This window comes from Mesoplodon densirostris, chromosome X (genome assembly GCF_025265405.1).
Source record: "Mesoplodon densirostris isolate mMesDen1 chromosome X, mMesDen1 primary haplotype, whole genome shotgun sequence".
NCBI classification, from domain to species: Eukaryota; Metazoa; Chordata; class Mammalia; order Artiodactyla; family Ziphiidae; genus Mesoplodon; species Mesoplodon densirostris.
In genome coordinates, this window is record NC_082681.1 from 37,681,108 (window position 1) to 37,689,085 (window position 7,978).

The 7,978-nt window shown below is 40.7% G+C and overlaps 1 pseudogene; it reads left to right on the plus strand.

The window, feature by feature from the left end:
• The first annotated feature begins 2,358 nt into the window (after positions 1–2,358).
• Positions 2,359–7,728, plus strand: LOC132481540 (SH3 domain-binding protein 5-like; annotated as a pseudogene).
• Positions 7,729–7,978: the final 250 nt, after the last annotated feature.

The window sequence follows — 7,978 nt, forward strand, 5'->3', positions numbered from 1 at the left end:
CATACGGAGTGAAGTAAACCAGAAAGAGAAAAACAAATACTATATGCTAAAACATATATATGAAATCTAAAAAAAAATGAAACATTGTCATGAAGCACCTAGGGGCAGGACAGGAATAAAGATGCAGAGGTAGAGAATGGAGTTGAGGACACGGGGAGGGGGAAGGGTAAGCTGGGACGAAGTGAGAGAGTGGCATGGACGTGTATACACTACCGATTGTAAAATAGATAGCTAATGGGAAGCAGCTGCATAGCACAGGGAGATCAGCTCTGTGCTTTGTGACCACCTAGAGGGGTGGGATAGGGTGGGTATGAGTGAGGGAGATGCAAGAAGGAGGAGATATGGGGATATATGTATAGCTGATTCACTTTGTTATAAAGCAGAACCTAACACACTATTGTAAAGCAATTATATTCCAATAAAGATGTTAAAAATATATATATTTAGGTATTACTTCATAAAAATATTGTATAAAGATATCATAATTATAAAAGGCACTGTACAAATTGGGTTAAACATTTTTATCAAAATATGTTAGAAAAGCATTAATATTTAGGCAGCATATAAAGGTTTCTACAAAACAATAATGGAATTCCTATCATCCCAAAATAAATGAAAGTTGGTGTGGCTAAAATATGTCTGACAAATAGATTTAAGGTAAAAAGCATTAAAAGAATAGGTGACTTCATGATAATAAGTGATTCAATTCACCAGAAAGATATAACAGCATTACACTTGTATGCTGTTAATGATAAAATCTCAAAATGTATCAAGCAAAAATTGACAAAAATTCAGAGAAGTAAAATACTCAACAACTATAATAGGAGATTTTATCATACCTCTCTTAGTAATTAATAATACAAGGAGTTAAAAATTTGAAAAAAAACTTGAAAATTTGTAAGAAATAACAAGTTGACTTAATTAACTCACAGGAATATTTAGTGAAACATTTGTGGAGTGAACATTCTTTCAAATATACACATAGTCTTTATGAAAATTGAACATTACCAGCATCAGAGAGCAAGTCTTAACAAATGTCAAAAATACCAAAACCAATAGAGTATGTCTATAATAAAAAATTAGGCCAGAAATCAATAACCAATGTGTATATATATGTAAGTTAAGGAATACACTTCTAAATAATCAGTTGGTTAAGGATGAAATAAAAATGAAAGTAAGAAAATAGTTTCAACTGACCAAAATAAATTCTACATATCAAAACTTGGGATATACAGCTTAAGCACTATATACAGATAAATATACAAATATAAGAGAGGCTAAACATTCATTATCTAAGGATACAATTTAAGAAGTTAGAAAGAATATGGATACTTCCTCTTCGCCACTTCTCTTGGCTTGTGGTTATCTCTACCCTTCAGTCCTCTTTTGAGGAAAGTTATATATGTATGGGTATCATGTACAAAAATGTACTTCTTATTGTGGGATAGCATCAAAAGTTTGAAAACTACTGGTCTAGTGGCTGAGTTGGAAAGTGGCATGGCAAACTAAGTACCTAGACCAGCCTTTCTGCTGAAAACAAGCTAAAATGCTGGATAAAATGCATCGATGCTCTGGCACAAAAGTAAAGAATATTTAGACTGAACAGTAACTGGAAACCCAGTGAGTTCATTTTAAGAAGTTGTTTTTGGCAGGAATCAAGATGGCGGAGCAGAAGGACATGGAGCTCACCTCCTCCCACAAACACATTAAAAATACATCTACGTGTGGAGCAATTCTCACAGAAATCTGGAAACTGGCAGAAGAATTCTCATATTGTACAAACAAAGCTGCAAGAAAGATCTCCATGTAAACGGGTAGAACAGAAAGGAAAAAAAAAAGGCATTGTGTTGGGATCTGTAACCCTGGGAGGGATCTGTAAGGAAGAGGTCTGCATGGGTGGACCTTCGCCCTGGGGATAGAGCGGTTTGAGACACAATGTGGGCATCCCAGTCCTGGTGTCCTGTGCAGAACAAACAAGCCCTCTTGCCTGCTGGGAAATCTGCTGAGACAGAGAGCAAGGCTGGAGACGCCTACACTATTTGTGAGGAGTGTGCATGTGCTGGCTTGCCAACAACCAGGGCGGAGAGAGCCGTGCACTGGGGGCTGCCACTTCACCACACTTTCCAACTAAAGAGGCAAACACCCCAGTCCTGCTCACTCCACAACACAGCCCAGCACAAGATCTGGGCAAAGACTCCATCTAGCTATGCAGAAAAAGAACAGGGCATCTGAGGTGTGATCTGGGTGGAGCTGTGGAAGCCATTGTCAGTGCATGCATGGGGTGGTGCCACAAGAGCCTGCAGATGCTAAGGGCTGAATTTCAGGCAGACAGGCCCTAGGAGAGGATTCAATCTCGCTATGGAAAGACAGCCTGAAGTGCCTGGGGCGTGGTCCCGGTGGAGCAGCGATGGCCATCGTCACTGTGCTCAGGAATATGCAGCAGTTCAGTTTACCCCAGCTCTGCCCACTCCACACTGTAGCTGAGCGCTAGATCTGGGGCAGACAGGTCCTGGCAGAAGACTGCCACAGAGGCAGCAAGCAGCACAGTCACCTCAATTCCTACAGCCAAGACACCCCAACCCCAAGCCCCAGCTTACTTCACACCACAGCTGTGTACTAAATCTGGGACAAACACAGCAGAGAAAGAGATGCAACCCTGGGCTGCTACTGAATGGAACTGCAGATGCCTTCACAGGTGCTGCATAGGTCCTCTGTGACCACACAGGCCTCACTTGCTTCAGAAATCACCTATTTTGGGGCAGGGCAAGCACGCAAGGGCAATGGAGTCTGACTGAACCCGACCCTCAGGGCTTCTGCTCCAACAACTGGGGAACAGGCCCTACCCCTGACAAGGCAGGGATAGCCACAGAGCAAAGAGGAAGCCCCACCCAACATCCACTGCAGGCTCTAGACACCACAACAGAAATCACAGCCCCTATCAAGGGGATAACGGCCAGCACACCCCGAGGAAAGGTGTGGCTGGCAGCCATACCAAAACCAGCCCTTGTACCAAAAACACTGTACACTCACAGTCTACACAGGGATGCGCCCACATAAAAACACCCCCTCGAGACCACAGTAGATAACTGTTTCTCCTAAAATGAAAAGACAGAGGATCTATTTCCAATTAAAAGAACAAATAATGAAACAGACCTCACCAATCTACTAGTACCCGAGTTGAAAAAACAAAATCAGCAAACCTCTAACCATGTTTATCAAGAACAGTTTTCCAAATAAATAAAACTAAAAGTTTAAAAATAAAGTTAGAAAAAGATCAGTATATCTGAATTAAACAAAAGCAGTTAACAAAAATAAGAACAGAAATTAATGATATAAGAAAACTAACAAAGAGATCAATAAAGCCAAATTTTTAAATATAGCAATAACATTTAGAAACCTCTGGCAGTCTAATGGAGAAAAAAAAAAGGGAGTACAGAGACACACACAAAAAACTTAGTAATTACATAATGGACTGAAGTATAGGTAGAGAGTTCACAATTACCAAGTGGTTATACAATTAAAATGAAAGGCAAATACAGTCCACCTAATGGGAGAAGATGATGCAGTATATGTAACTAAAAAAGATTCATTATCTATGACATATAAAGTATCAATATTTCTACAAATCTCTAAAATAAATATAAACAATCTAATAGAGATAAAAGGTCAAAAGACTTGAACAGGCATTTCAGGAATAGGGAAAAGAAATGGACAATAAAATTCTATGAATAGATGCATACACTTATTAAATAACCTGGAAAGTGTATATTGAAATCATACCACTTCACACCCACCAGATAGGCAAATATGAAAAATCTGACATTGCTATTGAGTTGTGAGGATCTAGAATTTCTAGAACTCTAATGCAGTGCTTGTGGGAGTACAAATTATTAGAACCATTTTGAAAAAAATGATATTTAACATTATCTAGTAAAGTTGATGATGCACATATCTTTTTATGTAACAATTCCATTTGTAGATATAGACCTTAGAGACGTTCTCACATATAAAGACAATGTGGCATGCAGAAGAACGTGCATAGCAGTGATGTTAGAAACAAAACACTGGAGACATCCAAATTTACATCAAGATCAACACTGATAAATAAATTCAAATGTATTCATACAATGGAAAACAACATAGCAGTGAAATTGAAAGACCTTCAGATGTATGTCTCAATGTGGGTGAATCTCATAAAGTTGAATGAACAAAGTGAGTTGCAGAAGAATACATATAGTCTGATCCTATTTCTACAATTTACATACATGAAAAAGAGTATAATATTTTGGGATGCATATCCAAATGGCAAAATTAAAATAAAAATCAAAGCCATTATGAATAATATTTAGAACAGCCATTACCTCTGAGAGGAAAGGAGAGAGAGGAGTATGATCGAAGGGTACACAAATGGATTCAAAGGTACTCATAATTTGGTGTATTGGATGCTGTGTGTTGGGTAAACAGTGCTCTTTTTAGAATTTTTTTCATAAATTATAAGTAATAAAATGTTTCACACTAAAATATAAATAAAGCATTATAAAATATATTATCTGAAATTGTCCAGAGTTCACTTCAAATTTCTTAACGTTTCGTAGATGTTGTTTACTAGCAAGTCCATATTAAAGGAATACCGGAAAATTAAGAGATTATTGTATGAGGTGATTCTAAAGTGACCTTGATTCACCCTCCTTCAGCTAATATGTTCATCTGTTAGGCTTGTTCAATAAGATATGTCTGTAATTACCATGCATGAGTTGTTGCTTCCAAGTGGAAAAGGAAGATGACACTGGCTACACTTTGTTCTATACAAGTAGCCATCTACATGCTTTTTCCTTTTCATTCTGACCTAAAATGGAAATTTTGAGATAAATTTTCTTTTTGATTAAGGATAAAATACTATTGTCACAAAGTCACTGAACCAGAACTAAGGATCCAACCATAGAGACGCTAAGTAAAAGCTATATTTATTTGATATGCTCATGTTTTCTCTGTATATTTCAAGGCATTTCTAAATAACTTCACTAATAATTACCACCCATTATTAAGAACCACTTACTTTTCCCCAGTGAGCTGAAATCAAGTTTAAAAAAGATATCATGCAAGAAAAAAAATCCCCTAGAAGCTGTTCCTGAAAATTAACTTTGGTTTTTCTGAGATCCTTTGGGATACTAAATTGCAACAATAAGCTCTAAAAGCATTCCTCTAAATTCCCCCACTAATATACCTGAGATTAAATCAAATGAATCATACTTTCCCTGATAGTTATATTATTTTAGTAAGGTTAATCTTTAAGTAGAAAAGAATGAGTGATTTTTGTTGCTTCTATCATTTCTGTGAAATAATCACTTTCAGAGCTCGAAGATGGGCCTTGCCATTTATAAAATCCTATCTGATTTAATAGAATGATATTTCTAATATTGCTATTTCTAATATTGATTTCTACACAGAGTAAAATAAAGTGGCTTTCTTCTGAAAAACTCCAAATATCAAATAAAGAAGTCCAATTTCCAATCTGTTATAAATTTGAAACTAATTTATCAGGAAACAAGAAGTCAGATTGTAATGTAGAAAGAAAAGAAATTACTAATATGAGCAAATTAGATAAAGAAGCTATTCATATACTTTAAGACTCTTGACATCTTCTAATCAGGCTATGGAAGAATTTCATATATCTCTTGGGCAGTGCTTTCTCCCTGATCTCCATAATTTTGTCTTCCACCCCATCTGCATCTTATTATTTCATTCAGCATGTGTAGGGACATAAACATCATGTATATCTTTACAGCTTGTCAATGTATCATGTTGACATTACAAATCAATCTTTGGTGATAGAGATTAGAATAGTTATTTGTCTGCATGGTGGTAGAGGGTAGCAGGGCAAAGGTACTGACTGGAAATTTTTGTGAGGGACCTTTTTGGGTGTAATGGAAATGTGCTTTATTTGGTCTGAGAGTAAGGCATATATATTTGTAAATATTAATTGATCTGTACACTTAAGGTTTGTGTATTTCACTCTACATAAATTTATTCTCAGTAATGTATTAGCAAAAGAAAAAAAATATATAAATTAGAGTATCTTGATTCATGGTTTCCCTTCAGATTTAGAATATAATCCAAATATCTTATGGCTTGTGAAGCTCTACGTAATCTTGTTCTTATATGTCTGTCCATCTTCCTTTCCTGACACTCTTGTTTTGCTTACGTTTTCTTTGGCCCTGTGGTTCTTGCTGTTCTTTTTTTTTTTTTTTTTTTTGCGGTACGTAGGCCTCTCACTGTTGTGGCCTCTCCCGTTGTGGAGCACAGGCTCCGGACGCGCAGGCTCAGCGGCCATGGCTCACGGGCCCAGCCGCTCCGCGGCATGTGGGCTCTTCCCGGACCAGGGCACGAACCCATGTCCCCTGCATCGGCAGGTGGACTCTCAACCACCGCGCCACCAGGGAAGCCCTTGCTGTTCTTTAAAACTACACAAGCCAGCAGTGCCTCCTGATAGCGCCGGGTGGGGCGGAGCCCGCGGCCACCACTCCCCGTGGTCCCTCCAAAGGGGGACTCATACTCCAAGGAAGAGAAAGAGGGGATGGAGCCGAAGCGGGAGGAGAAGGAAGGTGGATCCCCGGATGCAGGGAGAACTGAAGACATTCAATCAATCCACAGATGATATCAACAGACGCGAAACTGAACTTGAGGTTATCTGTCACAAGTTCGGCTCTGTTCTGGTAGAAGCGACGGTGAAACTGGACAAGCTGGTGAAGAAAACTCACAAAGCTGTGTAAGACCCGAAGCCCTACTGGGAGGTGCGGAGGGCGGCGAGGCTGGCTCAGCTGGAAGCTCTGAGAACCACACAGGACCTCCTGGCCACCACGGAGACTATCCCACTGGCTGAGCAGTGCCTGCTGGAGGATGGCAAGCGGCAGTTCGACTCGGCCTCGCAGGAGATGCTGAATCAGCCACGCAGAGGGTCATGGAGGCGGAGCTGACCAAGACTGCACAAGGAGTCTGCAGCCAGGTACAACACGGCCATGGACCACACATGGCAGCTGGAGGACAAACGCGAGAAGATAGTGGACGACCTGCAGGCCAAGCTGTCATGGTGAAGGGCGAATACAAGATGGCCCTGAGGAACCTGGAGATGATCTCAGACATGATGCACGAGCAGCAGCACGCCAGTGCGACTGGGGCCTCGCAGCCGCGACGTCAGGGCCAAAGGTGGCAGCGCGACCACAGAGAAGCTGTTGGGGCGCAAGCCCGAGCTGGATGCCGTTTCTGTGGCCTCCGAGGCTTCTGAAGATGACAACTGTAGCACCTCTCTGTCTGAAAATGACTCGGAAACCCAGTCTGTGTCCAGCTTCAGCTCAGGACCCAGGAGCCAGTCTGAGATACCCGACCACTGACCAGATCCCCATGGCTGTGAGGTCCGGCAGCCTGGACCTGCCCAGCCCCGTGTCCGTCAGAGTTCGTGATGATGTTCCCGGTGCTGGGCGAATACAGCAGGACCTCCTTCCCCAAGTGTGAGGTAGAGTGAGATGACAGGGCAAAAGGGGCAGGGAATAAAACAAGTGACAAAGCCAACAACCAGGACGTCAGCAAGCAGTGCCATGGCAAGACCCAAAGCAGCCCCTCCCCACGAGGGCCGTGACTTGGAGGATGAAATGCATGTGGCAACTGTCCCTCCAGTGCTCAAAGGGCAGAGACGGGATCATCCCTGACATAAAAATGGTGCAGATCGGCTGATCCATCACAGCTCTGGCCCAAGTGCATATCAATATTTATACATGAAACTGTATGGAAAACATTGTGCCACTTATCACTTAATATGTATGTAAGTCCCCTATATACCAACCAGTTCCCTTCCATGAGCACAGTTTGTAAGTCCAATTTGTTCATAAGTCCGATAAAGTTAGCCTAGGTACCCAACTAACACAACTGGCTATGTAGTACTGTACTGTAATAGATTTAGACTTTTCACACAAATAATACGTAA